Genomic DNA, 12,569 nt, shown 5'->3' on the forward strand with positions numbered 1-12,569 from the left:
AAGAAGAAACATAAATTATTGATATTGGGAATGAAATAGAAGACTTTACTACAGAGTTTACTGGAACAAAACAAGATGCTTCCCTCTCACAATTTCTATTCAAGATTGTATAGGAGTTTTAATCAGTGTATAAGGCCAGAAAAAGAAGGAGAGGAAAGGGGGGAAAGGGGAGAGTGGGGAAGGGTGTCAGAAGAGTAATAAAAACAGTACAAAATAAAGAGGAAGTAAAACCTTTTTTATTTTGGAAAAATAAATAGAAAACCCTAAAGCATTTATAACAAAGCTACCAGAACTAATAAGAGCTTAGCATACTTGCAAGATTCAAGATCAATATGTAATAATAATGTTTCTATATATTAGCAAGGAAATTATAAACTAAAATTTCAAAGTATCTTTCACATTTGTGCGAAAACCATGAAATACATGGAGATATATTACAAAAATACAAAAAAACAAATCTTTGCTGAGAAAAATTAAAGCCCAACCTATATGTTAAAATGTCAATTCTCCTCAAATTGATTATAAATTATGATGTAATCTTAAACTCCAGTAGCATTTTGAAGAAATTGAGAAGCTAAATATCAAATATATATGAAATGCAAATAGATTTTACGTTTTGGTATAGGTGAAATATTTGTGTGTGTGTGTGTGTGCAAATAGCCACATCAATTTTGAAAAACAACAAATTTTGTCTCCCTGATTTCAAGATTTACTATGAAATCACAATAATCAATTCATGGTGGCATTGACATAAGGAAAAATAAGGAAAAATCAGAGAAACAGAAATATACCCAGACTTGTGTGAACAATTAATTTTAAAAAATTTATTTACTTTATTATACAGCAGGTTCTTATTAGTTATCTATTTTATACATATTAGTGTATATATGTGTCAATCCCAATCTCCCAATTCATCCCACTATCACTCCCCCACACACCACTTTCCCCCCTTGGGGTCCATACGTTTGTTCTCTACGTTTGTATCTCTATTTCTGCATTGCAAACCAGTTCATCTGTACCATTTTTCTATATTCCACATATATACGTTAATACACAATACTTGTTTATCACTTTCTGACTTACTTCACTCTGTATGACAGTCTCTAGGTCCATCCACGTCTCTACAAATTGAACAATTGATTTTAACCAAAGTGCCAAGGTAATTCAAGAAAGAAAATATACTCTTTTCAATAAATGTTGCTGGAATAATTGAATATGTATATAGGGGGAAAATGAACTTCAAGTGTTACCTCACATGATATACAAAATATTACCCTAAAATGATCCATAGACTTAAACATAAGAGGGATAACTATAAAACTTTTAGAAGAAAATATAGGAAAAAAATAGTGGCATCAGATTTGGCAAAGATTTCTTAGAATACACACAAAAAATATTTCACTGTTTGAAAGACACTTTAACTGTTACAAAAATGTAAAATCAAGCCATAGGACACAATAGTTGCAAAATATATATTATTCAAAGAATTAATATCTACATGTATTTTTAGAAAAAATTTCTACAACTATAATTATACAAACAACCCAATTATACAAACAACACAATTTTTTAAATGGGTAAACAATTTGAAAAGATATTTACCAAGGAATATATATCATATGAAAAGAAGCTTTTCTCTGAACAACTGCCCAAAGAAACTGATAATTAGTAAACTGATAATTAGTGAAAATTATCTCACTATACTTAGCATGTCATCTGTACTTAGTAAACCAGAAAATACAGGCACAATTTCTTAGAATGGATTGAAATTAACTGTACTTTTTGAAGATTTTAGGAAATTAGTGGATCAACAACCTCAACTTTACCCCTCTGTCAGTACCCTACTGTTGCATCTTACCCCAAATTTCCACTTAAGATGTTGATAGCTGTCTTCTGTTGGATTTCCTTATAGTTGTTTCTTGATTTATTTATTTATTTTTCCCTCATATATGTTTATTCACTAATTGGTCATTTCTCTTCTCAAACTAGCTTTTCCTGCAGTATATCTGGCACTCAGATTTCTAGTTATGGAACCTACTTACTTTGGTTTCAAAGTTTTTATAGGATTTACTTATTTACCTATGGAAATTAGTAAAACTTTAAGGGATAAATGTATGGGTGTGAAGCACCATATTCAGAAAAGATTTTGAGAATTTTAAAGAGAAATTGAGATAATGAAAGTAACACTGTTTTTCTTACTCCAACAAGTCTAAGATCCCAGGAGTATATATTTTTTGAAAATTATTTCTCAGTCAAATATTTTTAAAATATTTTTTGATGTGGACCAGTTTTTTAAAAGTCTTTTCTGAATTTTTAACAATACTGCTTCTGTTTTATGTTTTGGTTTTTTGGCCAGGAGGTATGTGGGACCATAGCTCCCTGACCAGGAAACAAACTTGCACACCTTGCATTGGAAGGTAAAGTCTTAACCATTGGACCACCACGGATGTCCCCAAATGTTTTGTAATCAGGAGATGATGGCAATTATGCATTTGATATGGTTCAGTTGTTTTGATAGAAGTGAAATCAGTCAAACTCTGTATTGATTTGAGTATACAGTTCTGTCAAAAATTAAAACCAGTTGTACATAAGGATAAAACTTCTATCCTGCTGATCTAAAACATGGAAATATATAGATTCTTCAAACAGTGTCTTAATATAAGAACTGATGGAAACTATTAAAATAACTAATTTCTGGATTTTAGTACTTATTATTTTTCCTTGATTGTTGCCATTAGGATGGATCATAAAGAAGATTGGTAAAATATTTAGTTTTATAGATATTTAAGTCAAAGACTCATAGTTATACTGCTACAGTTGGTGTGAAACTCCACTCAAAAGAGAAGGAGTTGAACTACAAATTCTTAATAATTCCTACTAAAAGGCCACAAACATTCTCTTTTATTCCATATTTCCTTAATTGCCAAGAGGTAAGAGTCTTTTGTTTTGTTTTTGTTTTTACTTTCTTTTATTTCCAAAACACATATTTTGGAGCTATGTTCAATTTGAAGAATGGGTGGAAAATGATTAAACTGTTTGTAGCCAAGTTTTTGCTGTGAACAAATATGCATGCCACAAAATGTAACTATACAAGATAAGTGCTTGCATGTAATCATTTATTAAGTGAGAGGGCATGGACACAACCATTGCTTGACTTGTAATTTTACAACATAAGAAGGTTTAAAAATGTGATGAGAGAAAAGAAAAAACAGTATACATTTGGGGTGACAATAATATTATATTAACAAATGAACACATTTGGAAAGAATCCGCAGTAGTAACATGAAAGGGAGTTGACAAGTACAGCCCAACTGAGAAGCACATATAACATCAGGAACAGAAAAAGGAAGAAAGTAGTGTTTAGTTCACCAACAGAGAATAAATTTAAAATTAAAAAGTGTGAAGAAACTTGCAAACTCTAAGAAACAAGCTGAAAATTTTCTCTAGGCTGAGAAATAATTGCTAATAGTTAGGAAATCCTCATTTATTATTTACTGAAACATCACAGTTTGAAACTAAGATACTTCTCAGACCTTTAAACATTCACAGATCTCCTTTCAAGGTAATTAAACCACAAAGTAGAACTATTCATTTTTTTAAAGAGGGGTCAAATACACCAGAATCACAGAGTTCATGTTAGCAGACACAGGTATGAAATTCAGAAATTGAAAGCAAACTTAGGTCACTCTATGGGCATCATGTCAAATGCAACAGGCTAGAGTTGATGCAAACTTTCTCTTTTCTCTTCTCCTTGAGATTTAACCAAACAATTACCCATATTTCTGGGAGAGAAACAGCCTTGAAAAATTAGTGATGAATAACAAATTTTGTCTCATGCTTATGAATTAATTTTATTGGTGTCCCTAGTTTCCTTCCAGGAATTTGATTTCTATACTCCAATTTTATGAGGACTTGTTCCAAGATACCTGTTAACCGTTAAGTTTTTATACATCAGAACCTTACTTACTTATTTTAATATAAGACTCTCAGGCCTCACCTTGTAGTCAGATCTCTGGTTCTCTGCCAATGAGATCAGCTTAGACAATTGACACCAGAGTTCAATTTCAGTAACTGCAGTTGTGTGATCATAATGGTAGTAGTATATGAAAAACATAATGATGGGACCCATCTGGTCAGATGCAACCTGAGCCAAGAAAATACCCAAGGTCTGGCTTTTCACTGTCCCTCTTCACCAGCTGATTTGGCTCCAAAAGCTATGAGACTAGGACCTCTAAAATTATTAATGACCTATTTCTTAGACAAGGTCTTACACATTCAGAACTTGACACTTCATTAAGCTTCTTGAGGGCAGAAACATGACTTAACAGTAGCTACCATGAGCCTGAAAGATAATATGTGCTATATACATATTTGAATTATAATACTTTGGATCTTATCTAGGTGACCAGTTCACAAGAATAGTAATTGTCAGCATATGTGTGTATTTACACTAATAACTATTTACATTGAATAAAGAACCCTAGAGAAATTATGATGCACACACTTGAGCAATTATAATCGTTATCAGTATTCATTAGATGAGTCAACTAAAGCTCAGTAAGATTAGGTGCCATGCACAAAGTTACACTGCTAAGACACTATAGAAGAGGTATTTCTGGAAGCAAGATATGTTCAGATGGCCTTATTAATGAAGTTTTAAAAAGTGAAGCTCTGAAGATCTATGAAAAGGGATGCCAAATAAAATATAGTATGCTCAATTGAACTTAAATTTCAGAAAAACAAAATATTTTATTATAAGTATGTCCCCATTATTGCATGGAATATATTTATGCTAAAAAATATTCTTTGTTTATCTAAATTTCAATTTTAACTTGGAGTTCTGTATTTTTATTTACTAAATCTGGCTGTCTTACACATGACCATTCATACTTACTTACATTTTGCCTGTGCACTAGTTGATACCATAAAAAGCTCTATCAGAAGAATTTTGAAAATGAATCAGCACATAATAAATAGCAAAATTTACTTTCTAAGGACTGTGCTGAAACAGCAGATATATGAAAAGATTCTCTACTATCAAAAAATTTATAATCAGTTCATGCAGACAAAAATAATCCAGAGAAAGTAATAGTGAATAATAATAGACTATAAGCAAGTAAGTACTAGGCTGTGGGGTAAAAAAAAAAAAGAAGGAAATCAAAACATCATCAACTAGCCAGAGAAGATATAATCAAAGGAGTGGAGAGAATGAATAGCTGGAAAGTGAACCTAAGCAAGAAAAGTATTATTCTCACCTGCATCTGATTCCTCAATGTCTGAAGCAGGGTAAATTTCAAGAAATTTTAATACCAGTTGTAGTATGCACACAATGGAAGCCCAAGCTCTCTCCCAAGCAAAGGGAGCAATAAAAACTTAGCCATTATGAAAAGAACAATAAACAGGTGTAAGAGAAGACAATGGTGTGAAAGTAAGTAGACAACTTTGAATGACATAGGGCAGTTGTTCTTAAAGTGTGGTTTCCAGATAGCAGCATCAGCATCACATATGAATTTTTTAGAACAGCAAATTCTCCAACTTTACTCAAAAAATACTCAACCAGAATCATTCATTATTTTTAAAAGTCCTCCAGTGATTCTGATATATAGCAACATTTAATAGCCATTGAAGTAGAGTTTGTAAAGGCATTTCTTTTTTCTATCAACAAGAGCAGCTTAGGTAGAATGTATCTACAATTCAAAGGGTTAATCTCTAATATCAAGTACAAAGCTGATAGATATAAAGAAAATATCCAGACAAATTATTTTCTGAAGCCTCTGATTTCGTCTTGAAATAATTCAAAGTCCTTGTTAGGCAGCACTACAACCTTGATGATTAGGAGGAAAAAAATCCTTGAACAGACTCTAATGTCAAGAAATCTGTACCTAGAGGCATTAATACCTACTTTCAAGAGTCCAAAGAAATCATTTTATTCTTACAACAATTATCTACTTGACCTAATATTATTAAAAGAGTACGGAATTATTTTCTTGGGTAAATTCCAGTCTATTTAACTAAAACATAAGGCAGAAGGTCTTTAGAAACTTTCTGGTAAATGCTATGATTTTCAAATAGAACTTGACAATAAAATAGCTCAAGGGGATATCTGACTGTTAATGTAAAGTTTTGGGTCAGGTAGTTGTTAATAATAATAACAGTTTGTACTTATTGAGTGATGGCTGTAAGTCAGATTCTCTTCAGAGACCCATATATGTATAGTCTCAATTGATCTTCACAAAAAACTTATGGGGTATTAGTAGCCCTATTTTTATATGAGAAAACTGAAGCATCCAGAAATTACACGGTCTGCTTAAAGTCATAAAACTACTAAGAGGAAGAACAAAGTTTACAGCTCAGTCAATCTGCCTGCAGAGCCCAAGTTCTTAATTATGACAAGGGAATATTTGCCATTTTTAAGCAAGAGTTCAGCATTAAGAGGAACAACTCTATGGGATCATATGATACATGTTAACTAGTTTATGGAAATAATTTTGCTTCTCAAAGGAAAAACATTATTGTGACATAATGTAGGCAAATGAATATCAATTGAAATTTGAGAAAACTTTGTGATTCTCTATCAAAATTAGTATTTAAGGGAGATAAGTTCTTAATGTAAATGAAGAAAAAGAGCAATATTTTGGATGGTCTACTTACAATAACTATGCTTTTTAAAATTTTAAAGCATTCTATACAAAATAATTTTCAATTATCAAAATGTTATAAGTTGGAACCATTTATGATGGTAATATTTTAAAATCAGATTATGCACACATTTAAATACACATGTATGTATGTATAAAAATATAGTATAAAATATAATATAAAAATATAAATTAGGATATTTTGTTCAGAATTACCATTATAAATATTAGTTCTAGTGATGTAAGTTATTATAGAAGTTGGCAAATATGAGCCAGATCCATATATACTAGGCATTAAGATTGGAGAAGTAGATTAGGGTCATATCAAAGGATGTTGTTATGAATGTTAAAGACTATGAATTTTATTTGACATACAGTTATATTTAGAGTTTATATTTTAAATCAGGAGTTGTATAAGCGGTGACTTGCAGGAAGTGCCAGTGTGTAAGATGGATGAAAAAGGGAAAGAGACACAGAAAATATAAGGTTATTAAAATCATCTGGGTAAGAGGCAATGGAGGTTTAAATTAGAGTGTTTCAAAGGAGTTTAAAGGACAAGTCAGAAACAAGAGGTATTTCAGTTTCAGAATCAATAGCAAGTGAGAATAAGAGAGGGGGAGAAGCCAGGGGTGACTGTAAGCCTTTAAGCCTTCAAGTGATAAGTGAACAGTGGTACAGTTAAGAAGAAACACTGAAATAAGCTCTCCAGCTCGCATAGCCTCTACTAAGACAACTGTTTCCACTTCTGAAAATGGCAAGATGGCATGAGGTTCCTCTGAGGTTCCCTCCAGCTCTACATTTTCATATTATAAAAGTAGATTTTAAATTAAAAGCAACAGAGGCAACTTACCAGATATATAATGAACACATAAACAAAGACGTTGGTAATAGGTTGGAAAATGTCCCTCTGAAAAATTCTAACAGTATAACATAGCATTTATAACCATGCACATACAGAAAATAATCCTAAATATGACATAACCTTTTCTTCCAATTTCCTTGAAGAACAGCTTAAATGAACTCTTTCCTTTGCACATCAGTTGGGTGATGTGGTCTTTAAAATCAGTGACTCAAATGATGAATATATTTCAGAGAAATGTGTCTAGCTGAAAGTCAAGGTGTACCAAAGTATTGTTCATTCCTAATAATTTAGCGTCCTCCTGCTTGACTTTCTAAATTCACTTCAAAATTTACGTAATAGAGAAAGTGATAACTTTGGAGAACACAAAAAATATCTTCAGTGGTACAAAACGAAATCCCAGGTTATGAGTCCAAGCTTTACAGAGGGCCACCACCTATCACCCTTGTTCTATGACTGTCATTTTCTCTCTCTCCAAACAACTCTAAGAACTCCTGCTAGAGCAACTTTTCTTTTACCACATCACTCTGTTTGCCCAAGATAGGTCTATATTCTCCTGTTTCCATACAGAGCATTTTCAGACTCTTAGTTCGTCTTCAGTGTCTCTCAGTATCTGATCCTACTCAAAGAATGCACATTGATCTTATTTTTCTTTTTTTGCTTTACTTCCAAATATATCTGTTTTTCCACCAACACAGGTCACTCTCTACTGCCTGAACCCCTTTCAGTGTGTTCCTCTCTCTGACTAGAATGACTCCTCCCACATCCTACCTAAATCCTGTAAGTTTTTAGAAGTGCTGTTTGAGAACCACCCTTCTATGATTCCTTCTCTGGTCTACACTGATCTCCACCTTTTCTGGAATTTTACTGAATATCTGATAAACATATTTGTGCTTAACTCTTCCATTTGTTTCATGATTTCACTTTGTCATTCCAACTAGATTTTTTTCCCACAAAGTACGAGATATATTACCTTCTTTATTTAATAATTTCAGTCAGTACTCAGTCAAGTGATGGGGACATATTATGTTGTATTTATTGGTTTTCTTAAAAACTCCCACATTTGTTCATGATAATTGAGTGCAGTAGCATCTACCCAAAGTGTGTGTGTGTGTCTGTGTGTGTGTGTGTGTTTGATTATTTGTTTAATGAGTTGATTTGAATAAGTCATTGTGTTCATGTTCAACAAACATTTAAGTACTTACTATGTTTTAAACATTGTAATAAATATATAGTTATATATATACTATAAAATAAGCCACCAGAAAAATCTCAGTGATATACAAAAATAAGCTTTTATTGTTTACCACATATATCTGCAGATCATCTAAGGTTCAATGGATCTAAGCCAGGCTTAACAAGGTTTGACTCCAAGCTCTGATTCTATTCTAGTCCTGTTCCAAGTATCACTCATCATCCTTGGATTAGGAGCAATGCAATGTAGTTCTTCTGATGTCAAAGACAAGAGAAGAGGGTCAACCGTACAAGTGAATTTCAAGAGTCTACTCAGCTCTTGTCCACTAATATTATGTTGGTCAAAGCAAGTGATATGGCTAAGTACCAAATCACAGAGACACCATGGCAAAGTGTGAGGGTAAGCATATGCATAGCTCCTATAGGAAGCTGGTAAATAGAGAATAATAATTCACTGTATCCCAAGGGAGCAGACATACAAACCAGTCCTGCTATCCTGCAGTTTATAGTAACTTTAGTGAGACTGTTAAGATTAAAATTAATTAAAATACAGTAATATAAGTGAAACATGTAAGATCCTTTCCACACTGGTCTAAGGTGGTATATGAAAATCCACTATTTGACAGGAAGGTATGGAATAAGTATTAGCTAATATCAACGCTTCATGGTAATTAGATTCAGGTTAGACATTTATGGGAAGTAAGTAGGTGATAAGTACCTGTAATTAGGAAGAAGGGTATTGAAAGTGTCAAAAAGGTATCTCAGACACTATTTTAATTTTTCCCATTTTTCTATGCATCACTGAATAGACAAATGAGAAGGTGCCTGAATCTCAGTTGGGCATGCAGCAGGAAACTTCATCAAAATCAATCCACTAGACACCTAAGTAAAGCAAATCCCTGGAAATAAATTACTTGATGTTAGAAATTATTTAATTTGCATTTTTTCCTCCCAAGAACTCTGTGCAGTAACTGTGATATGGATGCATGAGAGACTGGTCTGTGGGTTGCTCACATCACTCCCTGTTGTGTTTATTGAAGCTTTTCCCCGTGGTTTTCTACAACCAGCCCAGCCGAGGAGCCAAGTGCTCAAGTTATCACATAACATTAAATTTCTGTATGGTGATCATACAAACATACCCTAAGGTAGGAAGAGTTCTGATATGGTCAATCAGTGCAAAATAGAGTCATCAGGAAGATAAAATGACAACACCGTACTGAGTAAAACTTTTAGTATTAAAAAAATAGATTTATGAATAGAAAGATAATTATTTATCTTTAAACAATTATTTTCATGTGCATTTTCATTCTTTGACAAACACTCAGTTGTTGGGTCTGAATCATATTCACAACAATGGATCATGGATCGATACAACAAATTATTAAAGTAGAGAATAGTAATGATTCTTGTACCTGGAGTTAGAAAAGAGTAATCCTACTTTGGAGTTCCATAAGACAAGATACAATATAACATCCTCTTCCTTAGTCCATCTCAAATCTAACACGAGTTTCCCTACCCCATCACAGCTACAGATTTCTGTTCAAAATAAATTCAGCAGAAGTTTATATGAAGCTCTTTTATATCTCAGAGGAGTGAGATGCTGAGAAATGGCATAAGAAGGAGGGCATTGTCTCTTCCATAAAGGACTTGAAGTTGTCATGACTTCCTCTTCCTAACTTATTTCCTACACAGATATTTGAGGACTTATCTGCATAAGTACCTAACTGCAGGGGTGAGAGGGGGGGAAACACCCAGACATAATCCCAGAAGAAGAATATGGCTTGGATACATGTTAAATAACATCCATGTCAGGAATCAGCTAGGAGGTGCCTGACTTGTTTTCCCATAAAATTTTTGTGGCAGCCACAAAGGCAAGAACTGCTGTCATTGAAGATATTGAAAATCAACTTGTAGTTTGAGATGGTAATAGATGTTAACAGTTAGATAACAGATTTCAGATATATTTACACCCAGCTTGACATTAAATTAACCACCATGAAAGAAAAAAATGAGAAAACTCAAACAGTTCTTTAAATAAACCAATCACTTGTAAGTATCTGAGAAGAAATGTATACTCCCTATAGCTTCTAATTGCTATTTAAGTGTCCACTTTGTCCCCTGCAGATAAAGTCAAGCTATTCTGCAGCAAGCAGGCAATCATGTATTTCCATTGTCATTTCACAGAGCAGCCAATAGAATTTCAGACTGATAGAGTGATCTGTTTGAAGTCAAATGATGTGCCAGTGGCAGCATCACTAAATGCACAACCTTTTTTATTTAGTCTAGGATTACTGTGAACTGAACTGTGTACCATTACCCACTCCCCAACTCCAATTTCAAAGTTGAGGCAATAAACACAATAAGAGGGTATTTAGAAATGGAGAACTTAGGAGGTCATTAGCTTCAGAAGAGGTCATGAGGGTGGGGCCCTCACAGTGGGATTGGTGTTTTTTTTGAAAAGAGATAGCATAGAGCTTGCTATGACCTCTCTCTTTGCCTTGTGAGGACACAGCAAGATGATGGCCATCTGCAGGTCATGTAGAGAACCTGTACCAGAAACTAAATTCCACAGCTGCTTAAAACAAAGATTTTTTCTTCTAGCTACTGCCTGGCAGCATGAAAACTGAGGGACTCCAGGCTGGGAAGAAGGACTCTGAATACAACATTCCTAATTTCTCCCTGCCTCTCCATTCCTTTCCTTCCCCTTCATCTCAACTACTCTCTTTTCTTTCACATAAAGAGCCCCTTCCAAAAAGCTTTAGCTGTTCATTGCAGGTTGGAAGATTATGAACCACTCTCCAAACTTTTTCCCCACACCAGAAGAGGCCTCAATTGTGAAGTTGTGCATTGGGCTTCTCAGAAGGGCTACTGCTATTCATCAAGCAGAATTTCTCTCCTACTCTCTTCTGGTAGGTGCCACAGCCAAATGTTGCTACAAAGAAAAGCTATTTCCAAAATTGCTCAGGGTGAAGGCTTCCATTCTCAGCTTCACTTTGGCCAAAGAGACCAGAATTTATTTATTGTGAAAGAGCATAGACTCTGGATTAAAGAACATTTATGTAAATGTCCATTGAACTTAATTGATCCTCTTGATGGCTGACTCTGGACTTTTCACAAACTTTTTGATATTCCAGAGGATACATGAACAAGAACAAGAAGAAGAAATATTTTTTAAAAGTTAGATATCAAGAAGAGAAAAAGATGGAGGTAATTAATATTTTTTAAGTACTGAAAATAAGTGTTGGTGAAGAAGAGATGGGAAAATATGAAACATGAAAACACAAAATCAGAAAAGAATTAGAAAGACATTAGTTCCTTGAGTTTGGGGAAGCTGTAAGGTGATCAAATCCAGGACTAACAGTAGATTTTTTATCCCAGATAAAAGACAATACACTTCAGAGTGTTAGTATTACTCAAACATCTGCTAGGGCACAGGCAGTGCTACACAGGCACTGTTTAAATAGTAATTCTGAAACCAAAATAAAACTGAAACTGCTGTGGATGGAGGCAGGAGGTATTTGTTTTATGTAACAAGCTCACGTGCTCTTTACTTCACTAAAGAAAGATACTATGCTGTTCTTTTTGTCTGTAATGTCCTCTATTTCTTTAACCAAATAATTCTTCCAGTCTTAGTTTATGTCTCAGACTTTCTAAGGTAACTCAGGTCTCAGTGGTCATCTGTATGCTGAACTCCAATAGTTTAATATGTATGAAGCTATACATATTATATATGTATATATATATATAATGTATATAAATATATTACTTAAATATATATTATTTATATTATGGACTATATATAATTGTTACATCTAATTAATATTAATTTATTATTAATATAATATTAACATAACGTATAATAATATATAATATTACCA

Source organism: Globicephala melas, chromosome 12, assembly GCF_963455315.2.
Source record: "Globicephala melas chromosome 12, mGloMel1.2, whole genome shotgun sequence".
Classification (NCBI taxonomy): Eukaryota; Metazoa; Chordata; class Mammalia; order Artiodactyla; family Delphinidae; genus Globicephala; species Globicephala melas.